The sequence below is a fragment of the Rattus norvegicus genome, chromosome 2 (genome assembly GCF_036323735.1).
Source record: "Rattus norvegicus strain BN/NHsdMcwi chromosome 2, GRCr8, whole genome shotgun sequence".
NCBI lineage: Eukaryota > Metazoa > Chordata > Mammalia > Rodentia > Muridae > Rattus > Rattus norvegicus.
The window spans coordinates 57,241,664-57,269,450 of record NC_086020.1 but is presented as its reverse complement, the minus strand read 5'-3'; the positions used below and the strand labels follow the sequence as shown (position 1 = coordinate 57,269,450).

Genomic DNA, 27,787 nt, shown 5'->3' with positions numbered 1-27,787 from the left:
AGCGCTCTACCACTGAGCTAAATCCCCAACCCCTGGATTGTTTTTAAATGATAAATTTTCACTACATTTTAAAAAAGTGGGAAAACTTCCTGTGGGAGTGCCCCTATGAATTTACGCAAAGATTTGCTATTTTTGCTTCCTATGTAATGCTCTTAAATATTTCACTCCTGATCACCTTCACATCTGGATGCAAGCTCCAAGCTCACTGTTTCTTTGTGAATGGCTTTTGGTTTAGATCCTTACATTTCCTCATTTCCTGAGGTGCCTCTGGCTCTATATCCTTGGGTACCTATTTGTCCTTTCTAAAGCTCTCCCCACTCCCTTCTAAATACTCATGGTGATCACACACTCTCAAACAGTTCAACTTTATGCTTGTCTATCAAATCCTTAGGACCAGAATCTCCTTGAATGAGAAGATTCATCTGGCATGTGGGAACCATTCATGTGGATGGCAACCTGGGTTGTTGGAGCAGTGTAACTTGTCCTCCTTGCCCATGTGTGTGAATTTGTATGTATTTCCAACCTCTAAGTTCTCACAACTCTCTATGGTCCCTGCAGTAAATCTGGGTTTGGTGTCAGAAATGTAATGAGAAATTTGGTCTGCAGGGTGATGTGACTAAATTCCAGAGGTGAGTTAACATAGCTCAAAGATACAAACTGTCTTTCAGGAATAGATGTGATGTCCATTGGGACTTCGTAGCTTTCCTTTGTGCAGTGAGGTGAGAACCTCTTCCCTTGTGTGAAGAGATTTCATCTCGTAAGATGGAAACGCCTGCTGTATTGCAGTGAGCAGTTAAAACATGTAGAAGCATCCGTGCAGATGGTGACTGGGCAAAGGGGTAGCCTCTACCAGTCATTAAGGTGTTGCAGCTTCAAAACCTCCCTCTTCCATCGGACTTCACAGTGTGTGGCTCACCCGGTGGCACATGACCTCAGCATGCTAGAGGGAGGTTGTCAAGCTGAAAGAGAGGGCCAAATCTAGCTTTCTGACCTTCTTGGACTTGCATATCTAGCTTCATCATGCTCCTCTTAGTTGTGCCAGCCTCAGCCTTCTCTACTCTCTTTAGCTTCATGGTCTGAGGTACTCAGAGCACAGGACTTCAACACTAGCCGAGGATCCTCTCTTCTCAGAGGTCTGAGAGTTCCAGAACATATAAGTTCATGTTTGCTTAATCAGCTTAGGGTCCTGTCTGTTTTCTGCAATTTGCTTTCTGAATGAGATTTGGTGTGTCCTACCTTTATCATCTCATTTATCCAGAAAATAACTTTATACCTGGCTTATACCTTAACATTAAGTCCTTTTAACATGGCAGATGTGGGCTGGACTCCAACTTTTTCTCGATTTTTATGGCTGTAAAACTATGATTTGAGGAGATCTCAAAAGTGACAGAGTTTAGCTTTAGTACCCATAGGTATACACTTTAAAAAATGGTATTGCTTGGGGTTTGTGGGCTATATCTGTATTTTAATATGGATGTCTGTATTTAATATACTTTTAATTTCCTAGGCCAAGAATATGAGCCCTAGGAATGTTCTCCAAAATAGAATGCACGTTTGTCTGTTTGTGGGAGGCACCTGGAGCACCTGTGGGCTTTCCCAATCTGCCTTCCTCAGGCCAGTGTGGACAGCGGAAGTAAGAGATTCAAACTAGGTGGAGTCAAAGGCTGAGAAGCTACTACAGGTATCAGAGTTCATTGTCACATCTTCCCACAGGATTTGTTTCTGACAAGGAAAGACTTATTTAACCTAACATTATTTTTAAAAGACTTAGCTTATTCAATTTAGCAATTTTGACTCTAATGTTTTACTATTTTAAAGAAAACTAAGAAGTAACACAAAGCTCTCTGATACATCTAAGAAGGAGGGGATGGTGGCTTGGCATGTGGGTTTAGTCATAACATACAAGACATACCAGGATATACACAGGGCCAGTGACCCTATCAAGGGTTGGCTTCCTGGGTCAAATTAGAAAGGGCAGAAGCTGAGCAGAATTACACGTCATGTATTTTTATAAACAATGCCTTTGCTTCAGACACCCAAGACAACTATTTGTGTGGAGGAAACACCAAAGATTACCCTGCATACACCAGGAAAGTCCTCTGCTGGTACTTGGTCCTTGCTTTCTTATTCTTTTGACTGTAGTATTTTTGGCCCAAGTCTCACTAAGTCGACCAGGCTGGCTTCAAACACACTGTGGGCTTTGAAACTGTCACATCCGGCTTCAGCTTTCCAAGTGTTGAGTGGTTTGTGCCACCACGCTTAGATAAGGCACAACTTTGATGGCATTGTTACTGTTCGAAAAGTACTTGGCTTCCTTTGATTATATACCCTTTACTGTTTAGGGCTGAACAGTTACAGTAACAAAGAGAAAAATAGGAATGAAAAACTCTGTTATGAACTTCTGAAAGAAAATGGATTTATATGTTGAATTATAGATAGTCTTTCATTTACTGCATGATTCCATGGTTCTTATGTTTAAGGAGGGAAGAAATTATCTAGGAATTACACACAATAGCAAAAGAAAAGGATTAGATATGAATTCTCCAAGATACATACAAGGCTTCTCTCTAAGCAGAGGTGTTTTTTTTTCCCTAGTTTTCTAGAGCAGGAGGTTTCCCTCATTAGAAGATTGAAAAGAGAAGTAAGATCACATATCTGTAGGAATAAAAATTGAAGAATAGAAAGTTAACTTATATCCTGGTCTCCTTAAGGCATCATGTAAAACAGAAAACAGTAAGAATGAAACTTTAAGAGTCAGTAAGATTAGCTTCCACTCGAGTGTAGACGTCTAAGTTTCTGGACTCCAGACAAATCTCCCTGTAACATGAAAATGGCCTCCTTGCATGACACTGGAGTCAGATGATTTTGGAGCTTGCAACATTTTTCTTGGTTTCTGAGAAGCTCAACGAGATGTACAACGGAAGGATGCATGAGTCATCTTTGAATGACTATGTCGTTTGCACTAATAAAAGTCAGCTATAGTTTGTTTTGTCCTTAAGGTGACTCATAGTATTTTGCAACCTGGAAAAGCCAACACAGCGGACAATAGTTAGTCTAGGCTTTATAAGGGGGAAAAAAAAACCCTGACACCTTAAAATCGTTTGCTTTTCCTTCCCATCAGGAGAACTGGAACTGGTGTCTCAGGGGTACTCCTCAATATCTTGGAGGTTCTGAAGTGACATTATGACACAATTTGGTAGGTCCTCCGACCTGAACCTCTAACCTACCTCTTATTCCAGTTATACAGAACAGGGAGGAATTTGGTCAGTCTCAAGATGCTTGAGTAACTTTGAGCTAGAATAACAAGGTAAGGACTTGACAGTAGCCCCTTTCTACACATAGTAGAGAATCTTATTTCAAAGTTTAGGGTAATATGGTATAAACACCTAATCCAGTCAGCATCCCCTATTCAAATGCTCTACATCTGTGAGTTCAAAAACATGCTGATCAAAAATAGGCCGAAGAAAATCAACCGTACTGAATATGTACAGATATTTTAAAAAATTACTTTTCCCTAATATAACTTTTCCCTAATAGTATAAAACTATTTGCCTAGCATTTACATTACATGAGCTATCTTATTAATTCTCTAAAGATCATTTGAAATACACTGAAGAAACATAGCAGATGGTTTGAAGTGAACCATGCACATATCGTTTTTGAACATCAAAGAATGTTTAGAATTGTGGGGGAGGGGAAGGATACTTGTCTCAACCCATTGTGGACATAGGGGAATTTTCATACACCAAGATCCTAAAACCTTTATTCTGAAAACCATACAAAAAGTGCTTTTATTTTAGGAATAATAAATGCACCGAACCACACGAAACATAACTGTGGTAAGGTGTTCAGGTCGAAACTGAATTTGTTTTCCTCCTTCGAATGTGTTTTTCTTTTGTCATTTGCTCACCCAAATCTCACCAACCTTTAACCTATATTTTCAAAAGTTCACAAGCCCAAGGACAGTTTAACATACCAGTTACAGTACTCAGAGAGAACTCCATGGAATAGACATGCTGGAGCGAATTAAGGCGACTTAAGAAAGCGCTGCAAGCATCTTTGCTCTGAGTGCCCAACACTTTGTCCTGGACAGGGAACATGCTTCCCTGTCCGCCATCACGCTCTGCCTGCTCCATCTCCAGTACATGACAGGTCATGTGAAATCTTAACCCATAAGCCAGACCTCAGGACGGGTGGCAACAAATACCTGTCCCACTGTCTATGAAGTAACCTCTGAGGAAACGCATTGAGAGGAGGCTCTAAGTCTCTCACAAGTCGAATGACTTCCTCACCTAACTGCTTCTGTCTTTATGATTCTAATGTGACAGTCTTTTCTGCAAAGGCCAATTGAGCAGGCAGCAAGACTTCTGTAGATCAGAAAGATGGCTCAGCGAAAGGCAGTTACTCGAAAACCTGGTGACCTCAATTCATCCCTGGAACTCACAGAAAAGTAGAAAGAGAAAAATGACTCCATAGAGTTGGTCTTTGATACCACACACTGTTTGGCACACATACAAACACACACACACACACACACACACACACACACACACACACACACACACACAAAATAACAAAAGATTTTTGCATCTTGTTGATTTGGGTAATTAGACTATGTTAATGTATACTCAAAAAGAGTCCTGGGGGGGCTGGAGAGATGGCTCAGTGATTAAGAACTGTTCATCCAGAGGTCCTGAGTTCAAGTCCCAGCAACCACATGGTGGCTCACAACCATCTATAATGGGATCCAATGCCCTCTTCTGGTGTGCATGAAGACAGCTACAGCATCCGCATAAATAAATAAACCTTTAAAAAAAATAGTCCTGGGAAGACATTCTTGTAAGTATTGACTACTGGGGGTATCTCATACCTGAGTAATATACATTAGGCATTTCCATGCAGGCTATGCATTGGCAGCGAGCATTCACTGGGAGAGCTGATGGTGCAAGAGTAAGAAGCCTTTCCACATATTTAGAAGTAAGTCAAACTAGAATTCCCCAGACAGTCATAGAGAAGGCATTTCAGGTGAGCGTTTAACATTGAAAGTCTCATCTACCTAGGGATCTGGTGGGTTTTTTGTTTGTTTTGTTTTGTTTTTGTTTTTGTTTTTGTTTTGTTTTAAACTGAGGCAGAAGGATTACTGTGAGTTTGGGGTCATCCTGGGCTACATGGTGAAAACTGGGACAATCAGAGGTATATAGGACTCTAGAAAAACTAGTAAAGAAAATTAAAAAAGAAAACAAGCCAATGTTTAACGAAGGCAGTGAATGGTTAAGGTACAGCCTGGTGTCCAGATGTCACGTGTTATACTGCGTGGTAGTCAACAGCCTTCCACGGCAGGTATTTCAATGGTCAGTAACTTAAAACACAGAGAGAAGTGTGTTAGTTGGGGGAAAGGGTTAGAGGGTATACCAAAAGTGCCAGCTAGCCACTCCTGCCTCACTCTGGGTGTTATGGTGGGATACTAGGACAGCAGTTATCCTGATAACTCCCACCTAGCTGGTTTCTTTTCTTTTCTCTTTTTTTTCTTTTTTTTAATAATTAGGAACCTGGGGTCAAAGAAAACATAAGCATTAAAAGCCGGCCGGGGCTGGGTACAGCTAGTACTAGGAGAAATCTAGTTCCTAGAGAAATCTAGAATGAGGCACGATTGGACTATTCCTAGAGTGTACGTGTCTGTTTTTAAAGGCTGTATTTTAAGGCAGACTATACAAAGCTCATTACATGGAGGCTCTACCAAGAACTCTTGTGGGACTAGAGGTGTAATGTATCTCAGCCAGAGAATGCCGCTAGTCTTCCCTAGGGTCCACTGCCTGTACCACTAAACCAAACCAAGCCAAGCCAAACCAAATCAAACCAATTTGCTTGATAGGCATTGCAAGGAAAAAGGAAGAAAACAACTTATCCAAGTGTTTTATAGTCTTCTCTGAACCAAAGCAGAAAAAGGTTAAGGGTTTTGCACCATCTCGTTCTGCACGGTAATTGGATTCTTTCCCATCCCCCACCCTCCACCCCCGCCCAAATAGCAGACATCATATTTGGCCTTTGGATCTGGCTGTTTTGGCTAGGTCTGAGACACATCTCACAGATCAAAGACTTTAAATTTAGTTCTTAGTTCAGTACACTCTCTACTATGTAGTACCTTGGCCTTTTGTCTTCTCTCTCTCTTTCTCTCTCTCTCCCTCCTTCCCTTCCTCCCTCCCTCAGCATGCTAAAAAGTCTTAAACTGATAACTTTTAATGTTTTTGATTCATTTTGACCTTTCCTGACTTTGTGCCTACCCCCCCCCCCCAGCCTTTTTCATTTTAAAAACAGTTTTGCATTAGGGACATCACCCTTCAGAGTCAAAGGAAATAATCAACATAATTGGTGTTTGGGGGTGGTAGTGTTAACTTTTAAAGGAGCTCTGTGTACCCCTATTAAGGCCCATTCTCTTAGCCTAGCCACTCCACCCAACTCACTTGGAGTGTCTGAAACATGTTCTCAACTTAGACCTAACTCTCAAGTTTGTGGTTACCTTTCTGCTGTAATTTTAGTCATTTGTTTCAGTGCCCTGATTGCTGTTGACACACTCAACCTTTTGTCTCCATTAAGCAGGGAAAAGCCAGAACAGTAGTTTTGCTAACTACAGGCTACAGTCCTTGGGGAAACCTGGATACGATAATACAACTATATGAATAAACCAAGCAAGCAGGGATGCTCCCCATGCTGAGATTCTAGGAAGAAAGGGGTGCTGGGATATTCCTCTGGTTTTTGGCTCACGTGCAATGCTTTTTAGTATGGACGTGAGGCTTTTAAGTTCAATGTTATAAAGTATATCTACAGCCAGGTGTTGTAGACCTGCCTATTATCCTGGCACATGCCCAGTTAAGATAGATCACTTTGAGTTTAAAGCCAACCTGAGCTATACAGTGAGACCTTGCCTCAAAAAACAAAAGAAAACCAAACAAAAACAACAACTAAAGCAAAACCACCCAACATGCATGCGTCTTGACTTCGCTGTGGGAGCCAACACTCTACCCTCCTAAGTATGACCTCCCGTAGCTTAGGTGAAACAGGAAAACCAGAATCCAGCCTTGTCCTGTAATTCAATTCTACAAGGAGAAGGAAGTGGCATTGAAATTTTGGCTTACAGGAATCAGGGAGCTTCAGAAATTACCTTTGTCTTTGCCTCACGTTGTTAACACTGATTGTTTGTCCCCACACCCGGGCTGTGGGCCATGTACCTTGCATACTTCAAGGGAGAGCATGCTGGGGCTCCATCTAGTGAATAGTATACTGTACCAGAGCTCTGTGTTTAGGATTATTGGGCACAGATTTCCTTTACAAGGCAGTGTTTATTCTCCTGTATGCTTTTTGCACTGTATTCCTCTGCACTGTGTTTCAGAGCTATGCAGGAAGAAGGTCAATAAAGTGGCCACTGTGTCTTCCTTGCTCAGGAGCACAGTACTGAGACCCATCCTAAGCTACGCCAGTTCCTTATTAGCTCTTGTCTTCCATTTAGACATATGTAATCTCACTCATGGGGCAAGCCCTGAGTGATTTCTTTGAATTCTGAGGAAAGGGTCATAAGAAAGACTTCTATGATTCTGGGAGAAAGGAGAACATGGCTTTCTGGGGAGGTGGGAGATTTGCTTGACACAGACTGCTCTTCCAAGGGTATTGTGAACTCTGCATCTCAAAAGTGCCTGGGAACTTGAAGAGCAAGTTTGTACCTTGAACCAAAGCATTTCTGGGAAGAAGCCAATGGATTAAAGTAGTTTGATTCAGGTAGGGGATAGAGAAGGACGAGTTCCTTTGCAGAGGACGGGGACCAGTGAAGAGCTGGCTCAAATGTCAGGCTTCCTTCTCTCTAACCCCTGAGAAATGAGACTTTAGTACTTTGGGCCTCTAATAATAGTCGCTAGTGGGTAAGAAGCCCAGTGTGAATGATTTTTGACCAGAAAGTCCATGAGAATGTGCCAGAATGGTCCTGGGTCCTTCTCCTCCACCCTGTGAAGCTGTTGCTCAACCAGCAACAGTAAAGCCACCTCTGTCACTTGAATGCTTTCTTCAGGGAATACAAACTTAGTCATGTCACTTATAATTGGTAGCTGTGATAGAAATCAAAACACTATGCCACAGCAACTGCTGTTGAAGTGGATACTGACCTGATTTGAGAAGAAGATTTTAAAAAGCATTTGCCAGATGTGGTTGGCTCACACCTGTTAGTCCCAGCACTCAGGAGTTGGAATAGCCAAGGCTACACAGAGAAACCCTGTCTCAAAAAAACCCAACCAACTAACCAACCAGTCAAACAAAGCAAACAAAACATCCTAGAAAATTAGGGTGTGTAAGTTAAATAAACAAACCTAGAAATATTGATTTAGAACAAATCTATTTTGTGGGAGGCTGAGACAGAGGCTTTTGAGTTTGAAGCTAGCCTGGGCTACAAAGTGAAACTCCATCTCAAGGTAAAACAGCAGCATCAGCAGCAGTAGCAGGAACAATAACCTTAACAGAAAAACTCCATCTTCTATTATCAGATGGTGATATTATATTTCTTTCTGGGTCTTCCTCATCCTAAATCCTGGCAGAAAGTTTTTAAAGAATGAACAACTAAGAAGATTTTTAATGTTTGCTTACTTTAAAAAAAAATGTAACTACAGACGTTACTAGAATCAATCACAGGGCTTTGGGGCAGTAATTTGAATAAAAGTCTCATGGATCAGGTACAGAACCATGGGGAACACATAAAACACACATTGCATTAGGCATCTAGATGTAGCAAGGATATTATTTTTTGCAAGAAACTTTGCAAGAGTTCTCTTTGCAACAGAGACTACTACAAAAGCCACAGCCTCTCAAAATGCAGGGTTGTGGAGCTCAGTCCCAAAAGGTACAGCTACAAAACACCCCAACATCTAAGGCTCAGGAAACACTGGGGAAGAGGGGGCAGAAAGAGTTGAAAGATCTAGGAGATTTGCATCTTCCGCTAACATCAGAAGTTATACATATAAAGTGTCAGCAACATGACGGCCCAAACCTGAGCTGAACAAGGACAGCAATAAACATATCAAACTTCAGAGCATTGTGTTGGGGGGAGCCCATAAGGCCTCAATCCTACACAAAGAACTACAGGGAACCAAGTAAAGCTGAGAGCTGGAGAAGCAGTCTTCTCTAGCAAGGAGCACACCAATTTGCTTTCTAGTGCCAAATGGTCATATTAAGTAACATTATATGGGCTCAACGGGATGTATTCATAAATATGTATGCATACACTAATACTTATAGGGATGCAATAACAATTGAAAGAGACCACGAATAGGAAAGCAAATAGACCAGTATATGGGAAGAAAAGAAGGGAATTAAATTATAATTTCAAAAATTCAACAAAACAAACAAAACTGGAGTCAGATGAGGGGAAAAAAAAGACTCAGCCACATAAGCATGAATTTCTGGGAAGAAGTAAGAGTATTTGTTCCAAACCTCTCATATACCAAGCATTTTCCTGCTTCAATGGCTATCCTTTAAGTTAGGTGAGATGCTTTACCAAAGCTAATTTTCCTAGGGCTCAGCTAGGTTTTTTTTTTTTAATAAAATCATATTTATAAATTTTGGTGGTTTGTTTTCAAGGCTAGCCAAGTTGTATTTGTCTGTTCCCATTGGAAATAACCCCAAAGGAAGTATTGCCTGTCTGTGTGGATTTAAAGACACAGTCAATACCCACCTCTCTGGCTGTTCTCCTATGGCGTGTGTACACAGTCCTAGTAAACACATTTCACTCTCTATTCCGGTACCATTAGCCACCTTAAAACTCACATGATGTTCCGAGTGAAAGAGAGCATGCTGTTTATAAGGTTCTGCATTTGAAACTTTGGGCTATAAATGCAGAGCCACACACCCCAGCAGAATTATGTTATGATCTTATAACCACACTAGGGTGCTTTAAAAGAGGAACGTAATCTTAAGCTTTTCCTCTCCCACAAACCACTGCAAGAAATACTGCCTGGTATTTGGTTTCTTTCCGGCTGAATAATATAAGCCCCAATGAGATTTCCCTTCCCAGACAGAGCCCCACCTTCACGTAATCCAGAAAACCAATGCTTCAGTGTGGCCCCACCTTTCTGCCACTCAGGTTTCAGACACATGCTGAGTTTCTAAGAGTTTTAGGAAGGAGGACCCAGCTGCCTTGTCACATCAGTGCAGAACAGTCAAACCGGGGTGTGTGAAACAATTGTTTATAGTCACTGCGACTAACTTGTATGTCTGCCGCTATATTTCTATGTCTAGACGAGACTTCAGGAAGAAGGCAGCATTTAGATTTCATAGACTCAACCCAAGCCTGGTTTGAGTGCTGTAATTCTGAAATGCTGTCTCTAGATTCTAGGCTGCCTTTCTGGTAGAATACGCCCTTTGTTTTGGTGCTCAGTCTACCCTTAGGGCTGGCAACAACCATGAGAACCCTACTGGCCCACATTTCCTTGATACAATCTATTTTGCCAACAGGAACATTTCTGGGTCAGAGTTTTTGACTGTGGGATGGCAGCCCTATCATTCCTCTTGATGTCCTTCCTGTCTTTCTACTGGAGGTGATTCTACAAGTCTTCTCTCCCTACTCTAGGACATTTCATCTAAGGGCCCAGAGAGTCTTGGTGGGGAGGTGGGTATAAACATCCTCATGTAGATGGGGATGGGGAAGCATGGGATGTAGAACAGGCAGAGGGCGAACTGGGGAGGGGGATAAAATCTGGACTGTAAAAAAAGATTAAATAAAAGTAAATTTAAAAAGCAGTCATTAGGGGCTGGGGATTTAGTTCAGTGGTAGAGCGCTTACCGAGGAAGCGCAAGGCCCTGGGTTCGGTCCCCAGCTCCGGAAAAAAAAAAAAAAAAAAAAAAAGCAGTCATTAATTTTTTTTTCCAACAAGGCATCGAGCTTCATCTCCAAGAATCCTGGTGACTGTTCTAATTTTAAAGGCTAATTCTTTTTAAAATTAGTCCACTGTTTACTGTCATCTCCTGTGTTCTGAATATTAAATATCACTTTAAAGATTGTTCTTAATGGTTCAGGTGACTTTGTTTTGAGCAGATTCTATTGCTCTTAAATACAATGAAATATAAATAAAGAGGTCATTATAATATCTAGGAGCTGAGGGTGTTGGTGTACATCCTCAGTTCCTGCTAATTTGGGGGTCAAGACAAGATTATTTGAGCCCAAAAGTTAGAGATCAGCTTGGGCAATGAAGAGAGTTCATCTCAACAAAACAAAAGAAAACAAAGCAAAACAAAAATAACATGGGACTGTCTATTTGTTGAATGTTAGGTTTATAGAGGAACCAGGGACCTGAGAACCAATCCTTTCTCCTACTATATCAATACTCATGCCCTAGCATACTGAAGGTTAGAACACTTCCACACTATTATCTAAAAAGCCAGGAGAACTTTCCCTGAAAAAATAAGAACGTGTAGGCTCATTTAATATATCTTGACTGCTGGGCAAACTAGATAGGTCACTAGATAAGAAATGCCTGGTAATTTAGGTTCTGTTATAGGATTTGGAATAGAAACTGGCTTCTTGAGGTAATATCCTAGTATTACCCCAGTCTTGAAATTTTAGGATATATGATCCAAAAATATCCTGAAAAAGATAATCTATTTACCTTCAAATTGTGTTTATGATTATCTAAAAACAATGACATCAACAATACACACACACACACACACACACACACACACACACACACACACACACACACCTACTGCAAATTGAATACAAGTCAAATACAAGGCAGCATATAAGCACAAATACCAACTGTGGAAAGATAATTCAAAGGACCTATGAGGACTGATTTCAGGACAGAGCCATACCTGTGAGGTTCTAATCATTAAAACAATGTGCTTCAACTAAATTAGCCTTCCGGGATCCAATTTCTGTGTCACCCTAAGCAAAACGATTGCATAATCTCAACAAGAAAGAGGGAAGTGGATGAAAGTGTTTCAGAGAACTAAGACTTCCTAGGAAATAAAGACAGAGCCCACTGGCTTTCTTTACTGACTGTAAATTTCTAAGAATGTTAAGAATTACTTTATTCTGTATTGTTTCAAAAAGTTTGCTCCAGAGTTAAAAAATGGACTATACAAATATACATATACATATATGTATGACTTAACATGTGACAATATATTGACTTAAGAGGACTCTGTCTATCTATCATCTATCCATCTGTCTGTCTTCTAGAATATAATTGTTTCAGAGTTACAGAGGAAAGAGAATGTTGTTAACCAGTTGTACAAAAAAAAAAGTTTATCTGCTGGACATAGTAGCAAATGCCTTTAATCCAATAATTGAAAGACAGACCTCAAATGCCTGATGTAGGCCAGTCATGGCTACACAGAGAGTCTCTCTCTAAATTAAACAAAATAAAATGAGCAAGTCAACAAAAGAACACACACACACACACACACACACACACACACACACACACACACACAATATCCTGGTTATTTCACGAGACAACAGTTCAGCAGCTCAATTCTTAAATATTAATTTTGCTGTGTGCTTGTTTATTGCTTTTAAACAAAAACTCTTGAGACCATATTAACCAAATAGCTTTAAGATCCTATTAAAATGTGCTTTCTTTTCCTCCCTGTTCATCTAATCAGCACTCTTCAAATTAAAGTGACTAGTGCAGACCAGGTTAGGCTGGGACTTGCCAGAGACCTACCTACTTCTGCCTCCCAAGTGCTGGGATTAACGTACTTTGCCACATACAATGTGATTCATGTCTTAGCTTTGCCAAAATAAAGAATACCCACAAAACATGTGGTTTCTTATAGACCTTATACCGCTGGCCCGTTAGGTCATGTAGCATCAAGGGATTGCTACTTCCAAAGTGCTTAGCACTCTTGAAATGTTAAATGTGTGCATTAAATCCATTCCTGTAGTTTCCTAAACTTATGTCTTATTTAAAACTTATTGTTTTAAAATGTGCTATTCAAAGTCACCATCAATCAGAGTTTCAAAGACTTACTATCTAACGGAGATTGAGAACAAAGCCCTAGAAGATATATAACATTTTCTAGGTACTAAATATTATGTTGTGTACTAAATTATGTTGTGTACTTTTCCTTTTATATTAAGCTGTTATTTCTAAAACTTTCAAGCATTCAAATGTTTTAAATGATAAAAGCTTGACTTTAACTATGGCAAAAGAATCATCAATAACCTGACTTGAGCTAGGCTTGTTTAAGTCAGCTTAACAAGGGGGAGGGCTGTGAGGCCGGCCTCCTTAATCTAGTGAGTTCCAGGACAGCCAGTCTACAGAGAGAGACCTTGTCTCAATACGGACAAGCACACACCACACACCACACACCAGAGAGAGAGAGAGAGAGAGAGAGAGAGAGAGAGAGAGAGAGAGAGAGAGAGAGACTGACTTTGCTCTAAGTGCTTTTCTACAATAAGCAGATAGGATGAGGTGCTTCTTTTTCTGACCAGGTTTGTTACCTTGGGATGCCAGGGACAAGCCATGGGGAAGTTTACTTAGTATGTAGTTCCAGCACAAGATGAGTTGATCAGAAGGCCACTTGGTTGGGCTTCAACTGAGAGCAATCAGGCCATTGGTGATCTAAATATTACTGTTGATATTAAACTAAAAGGGTTTCTGATTGGAATACACAGGAACAACAACCTCAGTGAGTCACTTTTAATGGATATTTCCTTGGTTAGTGAAAAATGCAGCGTTTAAATAAACACTCATCCTTAGCCTGAATGCCCTTCCAGAGCACTGTCCTCTGCTCCTTGCATTTCTAAGGACCTGTTTTGAGATTCTGTACCTGGTAAGCAAATGGCACTTTAATAGTCACCAGAAACATGGGGTGAGGTGTAATCCTGGATTAGGCTGGGGTTTCTTCATGGTTCGTTTTAAACTCATCAATTCAAAGCAACTTGAGTTGACTCTGCAAGCACTAGGCGGAGTCCCTTCAAGGTAGCAACTGATTTTACTCATATTTTGCAGGCACTTTTAGTATCAAAGAATGCAATTCCATGATTTGTTTCCTTAGCTGAACTCTATAGCCCTATTCAAAATCTCTTTTTTTTTTTTTTGAAAGCCATTATTAAGTCCCTAATCCAATCTTTATTAAAAAGGCTCAAAGTTGTAGACTGGGAAGTTAAGGCAGATCCTCAAAGGTTGTGATGGAACTCTTCCAAGCTCTACAGAGACTTTGAGGGACATCTGAAATTTGGTGAATGTCTACAGTTGCTGTGTTAGCTAGCAATGTCTTCTGTAAGCAGCCTTTTGCAGAAGCCTGCAAACAGTTAGGTCCACCAGGAAAAAACTGATGGGGAGAGCAGACTTGAAAGAAAAACATCCTTGTTCCTGATGCTTTTCCTAAACTTCTGCTATGGAGCAACACTGGCAAAGAAAACGAGTCTTTAAAAAAAAAAAAAGTTTTTGAAGGTAGATGTAATTTGCACAGCCAGAAAATCTATCTGGGAAAGAAAACTTCCTAGCAAGGAATAAAGAGTGTTTCTATCAGCTGAGCAAGGATATAGGACTGGGGCTCCTGATGCTGGGGGAAAGGTTGAGAGTCGGGTCAAGCTGGATTACAGCGAGTTTACGGTACTCTATTTTGTCTAGACAGTACTGGGGAGACTTTGAGGTTGAGTGATGGCGTGGAGGTTGGGGTAGCGACAAATCCCCGTACATGCAGGAAGGCATCAAAGAGTCCGATAGCTTTGTAGTAGGATAGCTACGTGGACTTGCCACTTTGAGCGATTCGATGCTGCCCGTTTCTTTTATTTTAAAAATACTTGACTAATCTTCTGGAAGCAAAGCCTTTTAATCAAAATGTTAAGGTCCAATCATCTCAAATGTCAGATTCAAGGTTTTTCCTTCTAGACAGGCAGTGATGCCAGTGACTCTCAAACTTCAAATAAACTGCGCCCTAAATATGGCTTTTCAGAAAAGCTAAAGGCCATTGTATAGTAAACCATTTATTCTGTGATCCGTCTTATCTTTAAAAAGAAGCGTCCTTTAATGCCATTTATCAGTGAAATGACAATTCGAAGTGTCAACCTAGGAAACAGGAAAGTCTTTTGTCAAAGGGAGGAATTGACTAAATTAAGCGCGCCGCTCTGACTTACTTGAAGCAGCAGCTCGTTTTCCCATTTAGTGTTTCTTATATAACCATTGAAAATCCAGAAACATCAGTGCTGAGAAAAGGCCGGTATGGAAGGCAGTACAGTTAGGATGTGACATCGGGGCCATGCGTGCTTTGATTTCTAAAACTAAACTCCCTGGAGATGTGTTAATATATCAGAGAGCAGTATTTAAAATTCAGGTAGAACTTGCAAAGATGGGGCAGGTGCCTAGGGTGTCAGCATGTGTGCGGGCTGGGCTTGATCTTTAGCACCCACCAAAGGGAATTAGGTCAGTCTCTTAGGACCCAGTAACACCTCCAGAGAATACCTGAAGGTATCTAGAAAGGCGTCTATAGCCAGCCTGCAGCGTATTGGTCACCATCTAATGGATGCCTATGTAAAGCTGCTGGGGAAAAATCTCCTGATAAATTCAAAATTCAAGCCACAGGGTGGTGGCACACACCTTTAATCCCAGGACTGGTTTGAGGTCACCATGGTCTACAGAACGAGTCCCAGGACATCCAGGACTACACACAGAGAGAAACTCCGTATCAAAAAACTGAAAGGAAAAAAGAATCAATTCAATAATAAGGGTGTTTTTAAATCTATTTCATTATGATTTATTTGTGTGTCTTATGTGTGTATGTTTGAACATGTGTGTGCAAATGCCCGGGGAGACCAGGAGACACATAGGATTGATTCCTGGTAACTAGAATTACCGGTGTTTATGAGGTACATGGCTGCCAGGATCTGGACTTCAGCTGAATAAGCAAGCAGCTTAATCACTGAGCAGTAAGTTTTGAATCAAATAATTAAACTTTGAAAAATTGCTTTGATGGTGGGATTTTGAAGCTGGCTAGGCCGTGGCCGACTCTGGGTTTCCAGCTATGTTCTTGGACACACTGGGGGCAATGCAGAGAGGAATGAGTTGGCAGTCTAATGCCATCAGCATTTTAGAAAGGCTAGTGGAAATTACATCTTAAATCACAACCCAGCTGCACAAGCAAATTTAAAAAAAAAAATAAGTTTCTCACTGGGTGTGGTGGCTCACGGCTACAATTTCTCCACTGTTGCGGTGTGGGGCCAGCTAAGCCAGGAAGAGCTCAGCTTGGGCTACAGAGGCTGCTCTGGCTACAGTGTTAGACCCTATCTCAGAAATGCAGAGCAAAACAAAATAAAAACATTTAAGTTTCTCTCATTTGGGCAGAGATCAGGTTAAATCAAAGCAATATCAGCCCTGATGGTTGGGTCCTCTGTACGCACAATTTCGATGGATATATGTAAGGGTCAAAGGAAGAATAAAAATCTGTCCTTGGATGTAATGGCAACCATGGAGTGGAACTGCTATTAGCCAGGTGGTTACATCCACCGGGTGATGCAGACCTTGAGTGCTGATGGATTGGAGTTTAACTCCCATGGCAGAAGTTAAGCCAATGACTTAGGACCACCGTATCATCTGGAGAATTTTAGTAACACCTTGTCTGTATTTCTCTGGACCTGAGCAGATGTGAACCATAGGAATGTGTGGATATTGCTCATTATAAATTACTTAAAAGTTAGGACAGGGTTCAGAAATGTTTTACTAATAGCTAAAGGGAAGCTCAAGTTTTCTCTTTTCACCTATTCTACAGAAAGTTACAAGTCAAAAATGAGAGTGGCTTGAGTTACTTATCCACCTGGCCATTGGCTGTTTATTAAATACCTACTATGGGCCAAGCACTGTATTAGGCTGTGTATACAATGACAAAGAAGACATGGTCTTTACCCTTAAGGTACCTGTTGCATAGGACAAGAAAATGTTGACTAATGTTGACGCTAAGTGATTTGGAGGAGATGTTTCTAGTTAGCATGAAAACCATCTTTGCGATCAACATTTAGTAAGTAAAAAAAATTAGCACTACATCAAGGAACTCTATATGAACAATGGTATAAGACCATCACAATGTATAGACTATCTGTCCAACAATTTTTAAAATCTATAGCCATACTGTAATCTCAAGGAACACCTTTGTGGCAGTGACCACAAAGGAAGTATTGTGCAAGACAGTGTCATTAAAGAATACCAGTGCTATTTTCTGTAAAGTTAACTTAAAATTCAAGGTTCTGATTCGTCACTAGCTTCATAAACACCGGAAGAAAACATTACATACATCTGGCAATCAGTTTCAACCAACAGAAAAGTTGCCACAGAGGACATGTCAATGCCTACATCCTAGCACCAAATGTGCTAGCTGATCCTAAAATGTCAAGAAAGTCATTTTCAGAATGAGGCAAACCCCTGACCTGAAATCTAAATAAAACAGCTATCAGGAAAATGTAACCATTTCTCCCTCTCTTTCCCTCCACCTAGCTTTGGTTACAGTGTACTACCTACTTACAAAAGCATTAGCCTCCTGTTAGGACAGTCTTCTCAAGAAAGTAGTCTACAGTGGCACCTCATAGAAGCTTCCACAGACGCTGGCTGCTGGAAGCCTCTGCATCCAGACTTTCAAACAGAACATGACTGCATCTGTTATTCTGCAAAAGAGTTCTCACATCAGGAGCTGAGCATTAGTGTCACTGCAGATGGACTCGGAAGAGGCTTGATAGGATACATTCTGTACCTGTCTGTACCCACAGAATCTGTGAGAGTATTGTCTGTAGCTTGGAGTGAAGCTGAGATTTTATCCTAAATTGTTCAGGCATCTACTGAACCTAGCAAAGCTGCGACTCACTGTTGTTTGCAGTTGTCCCTGAGTGTCGTGTTTCTCATCCTCCCACGTTTCTTACACTTTACTGAGTCCCAGCATTCCTCCCCAGCCGTACCTCATTGTCACATTGCTTCTTATGTGTGTCTGGCTCATGACCTATGTATGTTTCCTCTTCTACACAGATACTATGCTATTCCTTAACATACTTAAAAATACAAAAGTCAAAAGATGCAATCATTGAATACTTTCCATGCTTGTAAAGAATCCCAATGATAACACAAGTTTTAAGGGATTCTAGTTGTATCAGGTCAACTTCTATGGAGAAGTTATTATATAGAAGAGCTTACTGGATTAGACTTCCTAATTTTTGTATTAATCAAGTGTCAGTGCTCAGTACCTACATTTGTACTTGAGCTGAGCTTCAAAGTCCTTAACCAGGCTGCAGACATGGATTCATGGCTACTGGCTCTCTAGAGAAGCCATTTTTTTTTTCTCTTTCCCCAAACAGAGATATGGATGTGCCACACCTCCCATGCTTCTAATGCTGCTGTCCCAGCCTGAATCCCTGTTGGCCTTCCCATTTAAATCCCAACCTGTCACTCAAAATCTGTTGAAGCTGTCTGATCTCAGAGACATCTCTTACTGTATCATTCCTTCACAATGATCATGACCTATTGCTGCTCTCTGACTCATGGAGAATTCTTCCCTTAACTCAATAAAGCCTTTGTGGTGAGGGAATTAGTTACTCTACTTTTCTAGGCTTTATACAGTCTGGTAAAGAGCACAGAACTTTAAAACTTTAAGACTAATGCACAGGGAGGTAGTGATGCTTGCTTGTGATTCCAGCACTGGAGGGTCTGGAGAAGCTCAATGGTTGGAGGATTTGTTGAGTTTGATCCAGTTCAAATTGGGCAGTGAACTGGTGGCTAGCTAGCCTGAGCTACATAGCAAGAACATAGACAAATCAAACTAAATATAGCATAGCAATACCTGTTTCCCCTTAGTTCCTTAATATTAAATAAAGGAAAGCTTTGCCCTACTTTGCTGGTAGGATTTTCTTTCAACTGCTAAGCAATCCTTGCCCAGATCCATCTTGCTAGCTTAGGCAGGTTAACTGTTCTGAGTCAACATGTTTTTCTGCTTAAATGAAACAGAAAAACTCTTAGCAAAACTCTAACTTCCCTGAACTCTGTCTTTCATGGTTTCCTTCTACACATTATCATCTCTTAGCTCTATCTGCACCTGTACACTCTTGGTCAGAGTGGCCAGAGTTACTAGAGCATACCCTGTTCTTTCCAACCTACATGATTCCCTTGCTTATTTCTTCCTACGATGTCTTTTCTCATTTTACCTTCGCATATTTGACTTCCTCTAGTTGGTCTCTTAAAGGCCAACTCCATTATCCGCCACTGACTTTTTGTCTTCACTTGGACTTGCAAATTCCCTACACCACTCAACTGAAACAAATTCTGCTAGTGGCTACTCATTTTCTCTAAATTTCTTTTACTTTGTCAAGACAGGGATTTCACTATGTTACCCAGGTTGGCCTTGAACTCAAGCTCTTCTTACCTCTGTTTCCTTAGTGTTGGGACCATAAGCATGTGCCACCATATAGGTTCGTTCTCTCTGTCTCTGTCTCTGTCTCTGTCTCTGTCTCTCTCTCTCTCTCTCTCTCTCTCTCTCTCTCTCTCTCTCATCTTTGTATATAGCCCTGGCTCTCTCTTAGAACTACTATATAGACAAGGCTGCCCTAAAACTCACATAGATCTTTCTGTCTACACCTCCCAGTGCTGTGATTAAAGGTGTGTGTCTCTATACCCAGCTAAATTTTTTGGATGATAATTAGCATATTTCAGCTATCATGCATAACACAAATAACTGCATCCAATTTTGAATTTCAACCAATGTTTAATTATTATAATTCCAGACAGCTAAATAAATCAGAATTGCATTCCCTCAACATGTTTTCAGGCAATTAATTAAACATTTTTGCATATTATACTTCAAAAGACAATTTAGATACTAAGTAAAATTAGTTATCATTCCAATTCAAATCTATCTATCTATCTATCTATCTATCTATCATCTATCAATATGTTTTCTGAAGAATCCTATCTATAGTTCAACCTTTGCTTTGCCAGAAATCAATATTGAATATTGAATATCGTTAACTATTAATGCTTAATATTAATGAAAGAACCATGTTTGTCAGTTCTACATTTGTTTTCTACTTCAAAAATGGGGTTGTATTTATAGTATTTAATTTTGGAGGGGATGGGGGAACAAACACATGTGAAGACAGCAGTAGCAACAAAGTCAGTAGTGCTGTAACTAAAGCACACCTAGGACTTCCCCCTAAAGCACAGATATGGGAAGGCCTCGTGTATACACCCATTGTGATTTCTGATCCTGACTCAGAGAACTTTACTATCGCAGCCCAAAGCCAAACAGGTCCAGCATTCTTCGCCAAACTGTTTAATGCCTCTGTCATAGTTGCAAACACATTTGGCTTATTTCTACAACACTGAAAAGATAATGTAAAGGCTTATTAACTTCTGAATTATGTATCACAGAAATCAGAACAGATTGGCCATAAACAAAACAGCGAAAACCTAAAATGTGAAAATTGAATGTGATGGTGCACACCTATGGAATCTGTGGGAGGCACCAGTAGAAGGGCCAGAGGTTTGATGCCAGCTTGGGCTACTGAGTGAGACCCTGTCTCATAAAGGAAAGTAGGGAGAAAAGGAAGGAATGAAGGGATGACGGGAGGGAGAGAGAAGTAGAGGGAAGGAGGGAGGGAGGCAGATTATGTAGGAAAGTAGCTATGCCTGACATAGCAAGGAAAAAAGGTAACTTTTCATGATTCAGATCTTAAGATACAGATCAACTCTAGACTTTAAATTAAAGACTGTATTGTCTTGACCAGACCAAAGTGGAACCATGAAAGTTAGCATTTGTAGGTCTCAACCAGTTTATGGACTATTGCCATATTCTACTGCTTGACCCCCATGTTTAATGGATTCAACATCTGAAGGAAAGCTGGTCTAATTCTCAGCCTCGATGTGTTCAGCGTCAGAATTCAGCTCATTTAAAATTCACCAAGAGCAAGAATAAAAATATTTCCCAACATCAACCCAACTCTGGCACTGGGAATGGCAGTTTGAGAAGAGTCACTCATCTGTGTCAGCAGGCACTCTTGGGCACCTTCCGTTTCCTTATAGGAGTCACTTTGAGTCAACTCATTTTACTGAGAGGAAAAATAAAATTCAAATGTGATACCTCTTGTGTTATGGCAAAGCTGGGCTGTGGACATGGACATTTGTAGGTGCTTTGAACCATTAACCTCAACCACCTCACAACTGGAGTTCTCCAATCCACTTCTGGACGACACCAGTACATACATACTTCAGTTCCAGGTGGCATTTCCACTCACATCAATCATTCTCATGACTGTTTTGTGATAACTAAAAGTTAGGGGCACTGAACCACCATTTTTTTTTTAAAGAAACAGCTAGGAATCAAATCCTGGGTCTTGTACATGCTCAGTAGGATCTTTATCAATGAGCCACATGCCTGGCTTTTAGTAGTGTTTCTGAGAAATGCCAGGAGCTGCCATTCCACTGAAGGTTGGCAGAACTCTGGAGTCTGTGTGTAGGGCTTCACCTGATGTAGACTTCTTCCTTAACTGCTACTCTCTAGGGTTGTTTCTTTATTTCCAACCCAGCATCACACAACACATAGGTTCTTCATAAATATTAGAGAAACACTAAAACTTCACCGTTCGGAGACAATGTGGAGCAAGCTGATCAAACTGGAGGTAAGAAATGGAGACATCTTTTTCTGAGACAGTAGGTAACCCATACTGGCCTCAAACTCAGTGTATAACGCCGATGCCCTTTAACTTTGGATCGTCCCTGCCTCCACTTCCCCAATGCTGAATTACTGGTATGAGCAGTGGGGCCTGAACCCAGGGCCTTGTGCATGCATGCTGGGTAAGCACTCTAGCAACTGAGCTATATCCAAAGCCCAGGATTTTTTTATTTTCCTTTTATTACAAGTTATATACAAGTTGATCCTGCCTAAGACACACAGCTCTCTCAAACTCAGGTGCGGTAGATTTATTTACAGTGGAGGCTCTTGTCTGCACCCCAGGACATGGCATAGAAAGTAAATGTGAAAGCAATGAGCTAGAGAAAGCCATCTGGTTTAAGGGTAATGCTGTAGTTTACTGAAGTCTTAAAAAAAGAGATGTTGGCTGAAATGGTCTCCTAATAAGTGAGATTAATTATAGTCTTTAAAGAACCTCAGTCCAGGTGAAAGGATTTAGAAGTGCGGCATCAAGAGAGCAATGTTGGGATACTGGGTAAAATGTAGGTATATGCTGTGTCATCTCTTTGCAACCCAAGATGCATAACCTAAACATACCTAAATAACTTCCCTTCACTACGTCCATGACAGTAGGAGTTGAGGTACACTGTTATGCTCTCCACTGAATGACTGCATCATGAAGCTGAGCTATAAATGTTACTCTTCGATCAAAGGAGAGGTGTGTGTAGAATGCAGAGGGCTGAGCCCTCCTGCCAACTTCAGCCCATCTGGAGTCTGCCTCAGAAGAGCTCTCTCTAGCTGTAAAACACACCCCAAGTGTTCAGTCTTGTACGGGTGACTTCATTTGTTACACATCAGCTTACAAGTGGGCAGTTTAGATGATAACCTCTGCGGAGACCAGGGTTTTTTCAGCCTAATGTGTTACATCCCATCACTGTGGTAAAACAGACTAGCTTTGCTGTCTATCAAGGCTTAAAATTAACTTTTCACTCAAGTTTCTTCCAGATTTAATAGCATTTTAACTTTTTTTTCCTTGTCTGTAGTATTGGGGGTTGAACCCAGGGTTTTATACACATAGGCACATTCTCCACAGTTGCAACAACCCTTAGCTCTTACAATATTATAGACCCGACATTCTAAAAGTCTTACTTCCTATTTTTCCCTTACCCTTTCCTCTGATTATTTCTTGAAAATCTGAGATGTTCTTCATACTTTGTGCTTCCTGGTAAGTTCCCTAGAACTAAACCTTAAATTGGCACGTCCCATTACTGAGAATTCCTACCTGCTTACATCAGCCATGGGTCACTTGCCTCCGGCTAGGTTGTGCGGGTTATAAGAGGAGACAGAAACTGCCAGGCAACTTCTGTGCTGAAGTAATAACTGAAATTTTATAAGCTGTCTTGTGTTGTTGTCTAGATGATATGGGAGCTAGCAAAGATTAGAAAGCTTATACTGGAATTAAAATAAGTTTGAGGGGTGAGGGAAGGGCCATCCGAGTGGAGAAAGATTCTACTTCACTTAGTAACTTCCATTTTTAGACCAGGAAGCAATTTGTTCAGATTCTGCTTGCATTGGAGAAGGCAAGTTTCCTTCCAGGGTGGTGGAAAGATGCAGGAAGGGGAATAACCATGGCAACCTGCCCAGCTATGTGGACCAAGATAGTATTGGGGCCCCCATGTCCTGGCCTAGTCACTAGCTTAGTCAGGGTGGTCCCTCCCTTTCCCACTTCCTTGGCTAGAATGCTGACTTCAGGAGAAGGGCCATTCTTTCTCTGTAGGGAGTCTGAGAGAGTGTGGGGAAGATTTAAAAGAGACCAGAGGTCATTCTGACCAAACCAAATAGCAGTCCTCCACACTGAGAACAGAGAGTAACTGTCTGTTCTAGCGTGCACACAAGCAAACACACAGGCTTTTTTAGTATTGAATACTTGAAAGATTACCATTTTTTCAGACAGGTGGGTGGTACTCCGCTCTGATTAAGAAACTCTCCACTTGCTTTCAGCGGCCAAAAACAAAGACACTTAATTCAATAGTTCACAGGGCAGAAACAAATAGACAACCTGAAGGAATAAAGCATTCTAAGGATATAGATTAACTTACCTTCCCAGCAGCCCTAAGTGCTATTCTTCCCCGGATAAGAAAACAGAATTACCGAGGTTATTCTGTGTGTCCAAGGTCATTTTACTAACAGTTATGTCAATGGTTTCGACCACCACCGGGCTAGGCGGTGTTGGCAGAAGGACGGACAGCAGCTAGCATATGAACAGAGGAACTGTAAGCCTTTAAGGTATCCAGCACCATTTGTACCCGGAAGGAGGAATTTGTTTGGACTTTGCCTCTAGCAGGAGACCTGGTCATTTGTTTCCCTTCTGATGGCTGGGATTAACCCACTACGATTACCTTACCAGAATTTAGCTTTCTCTTAAACACGCTTATCTGATGTGAATACTGTGTCATCTTAATGAGACTTGGTTGGGACAGCCTCTCCAATTCAGTACTTCAACTTTCTTACAACTCCAGGGAGAAAGAAGAGGGAACAAAACCAAACCAAACCAAACTGCCACATCCTGCTACTCAGGTGTTTTATATGGCTAATCTGGTTCCCATTCTAATTCTGCCCACTGTAGGAAGCTTTAAAGGGTAGAGCAGTTACCCTTGCAAGTCTTCAGCTGGGGGAACTTATGCCTAGTGAACTCCCTTCAGCTCTCTTCACACATTCCAGCATCTCTGTCTCCAAGAAAAGGAATGAAACCCCAACAGAGAGAGGAGGCGAAGGAACACACAGTGCTTCCAAGTCTGCCTCATCAAAGTGGTGGTAGGCTTAGGCCAGGAGAGAAATGAAGAAGCAACTTCCTCATGGTCTCACCAAGAGCACAGTTTCCCACAAAACTTCCTGGTGGCCATAAGCCACCCAGCAAGCCCTGTTTTCCTGCTCTTTTAATTTTTAGGTAACAGAAGTATGGCTGAGCAATTCAGACCAGTTGGTCCGCAACTCCGGGAGGCTCTATCTAGCACCATCGAAAAGTGAGCTAAACTCCACGTAGCTTGTGGAGGAAGACAAGAAATATGCCTAAAGACAGGAATTTAGACTTAGTTTAACCTTGAAAATTTTTAAGTCTTTAGCAGAAATGCAAGCTCTGAGCTGGGTGTGGTGGTGCTTTCCCAGAATTCCAGGATTCTGAAGGCTGACTGGGAGTTCAAGGTCCACCTGAGAAGAGAGATATGCGTTGGGACTCAGTGTCAAAAAACACTGAGAGAAAAAGGAGGAGGGGGGAGGGGAGAAGGGAAGAAGAGAAATCTAACCTCTGGATTGTGTTCCCAAGTCAGCAAGGCCTAACTAAAAGCAATGCTGTGGTTATCTTCCCAGCCTCCTTTACCTCCTCAGGTGGAGACAAAATAGAATCAGCATCATCAACTCTATAAATACATGTGTGTGCGCTAGAGGGCAAAGGCAGAAGAAGACATTCCTCTCATTCCTCCACAATCTCTCTCTTCTGCCATAGTGAAAAGAGGCCAGCTTAGCCAGGCCACCACCTTCAATCCTAGCACTCCTGAGGCAGAGGCAGGAGGATGATGAGTTTAAGTCGAGACTCGGGTACAGAGTAAGACTGTCTAACTCGGAATTAGAGAAGCAGCTCGTTGGCTTGCCAAGCATACTCAAGGTCCTGGGTTCCTTCTCTAGGGCACAGATGGAGCGTAGTAGCCTGGGGTGGTGGGGGTGGGGGTGGGGGAGGTTCTAGGCTCGTGGTTGGACAAAAGGGCTTGCATACATGTTGGAGACCACCACACCTTTCCGGTGGTTTCTCAAGGGGTCTCGCTAATCTCACCTTGAGTTGTGTTCGTTCTAGCATTGCTGTGTCTAGATACCCAGCTGTTTTCCCTCTGGAAATCTTGAATCCCCAACTCGCTTGAATCCTCAAGCCAGTAAACTTCTTTTAGCACTGCTGTGCCCTGCCTCAGTTCAAGGGAGTGGAGAGAGATAGAGGCCTCCGTGGGTGGGGTACCTAACTAGATAGACTAGGGCAGCCTAATCCAGGACAAGATAGCACAAGGAAAAGCCATTTGATAGCAGCTGCTCTGGAGTCCTGGCTAGTCCCTCCTTCCTGAACACCCAGTCACAGCTTCCGCACGTAGAACCCAGTCCCCGAGACTGTAAAATAGGTAGATTATATTCGTGCCATCAGAACCATTCCTGGAGCCTTATCGGCTATCTCCAAGGGATTTTGGCAAATTATCTGCTGTTACTTAGGTAGGAGTTATAGCTCCCTACACACACACACACACACACACACACACACACACACACACACACTCCCTCCCGCTTTGCCTGATTAGAGCCAGGATTTTTTTTTTTTTCATCCAGTCACTTTATGGAGCAACGGCAACATTTACTATTCATGAAGTTGCCCCTCTAATTTTTAAAGCTTTCCATGTGTCTGGAAGCTCGTTTCTGCTCTTCTCGGTTTACAGAGTGGCTCCCTTTCTTCCAAACACAGGCGAAGAAGAAAGGGGAAAGGGTGGGAGTTGGGGAGGGGGTGCCTGGGGTGGTGATAACATCCATTTTCTTTAACTGTTTTTATTCCGGCTAAATTCCCCTTCAGATTCAAGCAGCTCCCATCTGAAACTACAGAGCTGAATTCCAGACTGAATTAAGTGGAGGGGAGCAGGCAGAGAGAAATAACAGTCAGCTCTGTGCTGCAAAGAGAAGAGAGCCGCTATGCTGACAGGGGCGCCAAGGTTTTAAACACATTTTAGTCCCTCTCCTTGAATTCTTACTTAATCCTTCCGACTAGTTTACAACAATCCAGAAAACAGCATTCGAATGCTCCGGGATTTAAAACAAGTTTGTTAAGTCGCTTGGCCAGAGATACTTTCCTAGGAATGTTGGTATAAGACAAAGTTCACGTTTTTAATGCCCTGTTCTGTCAGTCAGCAGAAAATAGCTCCTCGGAGGCACAGACCACGTCCCCAGCCTTAGTCGCACAGCAAAACTGAACGTCCTTCAGGAGTTAATTAGGTGGTCAGCAGCCACACTGCGTCTTCCCTGGGGTGTCCCCAAAGCCCTGAAGCACTAGGGCGGGTGTACACAACACACGCGCGCGCGCGCGCGCACACACACACACACACACACACACACACACACACACACACACGGAGGGGCTCCTTAAAAATCACAGAATGGCAGGGTGGGCCCCTTGAGTCCGACCCCAAAGGTAAAACACATTCTTTGGAAGCATTCCACAGATGTCAGGCCACAAAACCCGCTGCTTTCCCCGGAGTACACTGTCTCATTTGTAAGATTCCCCAGCGCCCAAGGTCTGCAGCCAAGACAGGGATGGTAAAAGAGGAGCCAGCAACGGAGAGAAGTAGGTCGCAAAAAAAGAAAAGGAAAGGAAAGAAAAAAGAAAGGAAGAAAGGAAGGAAAGAATAAAGAATAAAGAAAAGGAACCGAAGGGAAGGGGGATGGCAGAGCTACTCACGGACTAGCTAGTGCCTCTGCGGAGCCAGCATGACTTCCCCGCGCCGGGAGCCTCCAGGCTGCAGCGCCGAGGACGCGGACAGCCCCGCTTAAATAGCTGCCGGCCGGGAGCCTCGGAGCCGCGGGGCCACTCCCGGGTAGAGATATGGTTCTAATCAGATGCTGGCTCTGAGGACTCTCCAGGAATGTGGCGGCGGGATGTTTTGCTGCCTGGGCTTGGTAACTCCCCCTCAACGTGTCTGCGGAGTCTTCAAAACTTAACTGTTTATTAACTCGAGCTTGAGTCAGAGACCGGCGCCTCCTGCGCTCCGTGAGCCCCGCCAGCTGGGGGCGATCGCAGAGACCCGGAGAAAGGAGCGAGCACACAGCCCGGCCTGGAGCCCCACACTGCCTCGGGCCAGAAAGGGTGCACTTAAGGACAGGAAAAGGGAAACTCTGGAGGAAAGGGATGGGATCCTCTGAGCTGCGTTTCACAGATCCGTTCCCTGGATTGCCACTTGGAGTGGCGTGGCACGCGAACTCTTCCTAAACCGCCTGCGGCCTTTTGAACAAAGACTTGCCTTTACTCCTGATTTGGGAAGATGGGTCTTAGGTCCAGTCTGTCCTTTCTAAAGCTGAGCATGTGGCTGGATAGTTACCTTTAAAGAAAGTCACTATTCTTTAATTA

The 27,787-nt window shown here is 42.1% G+C and overlaps 1 protein-coding gene across 5 annotated transcripts in view; it reads right to left on the bottom strand.

Moving 5' to 3' along the window:
- Positions 1-27,504, bottom strand: part of Dab2 (DAB adaptor protein 2) — a 52,947-nt gene extending 25,443 nt beyond the window's left edge. For 3 of the 5 annotated variants that reach the window (XM_039103192.2, XM_039103193.2, XM_039103194.2), the window contains exon 1: positions 27,122-27,504. The gene's annotated coding sequence lies outside the window, so the exon portion shown is untranslated. The remainder of the gene's footprint in view (positions 1-27,121) is intronic. The other 2 variants (XM_063282609.1, XM_063282610.1) reach the window with 2 other exon arrangements.
- Positions 27,505-27,787: the final 283 nt, after the last annotated feature.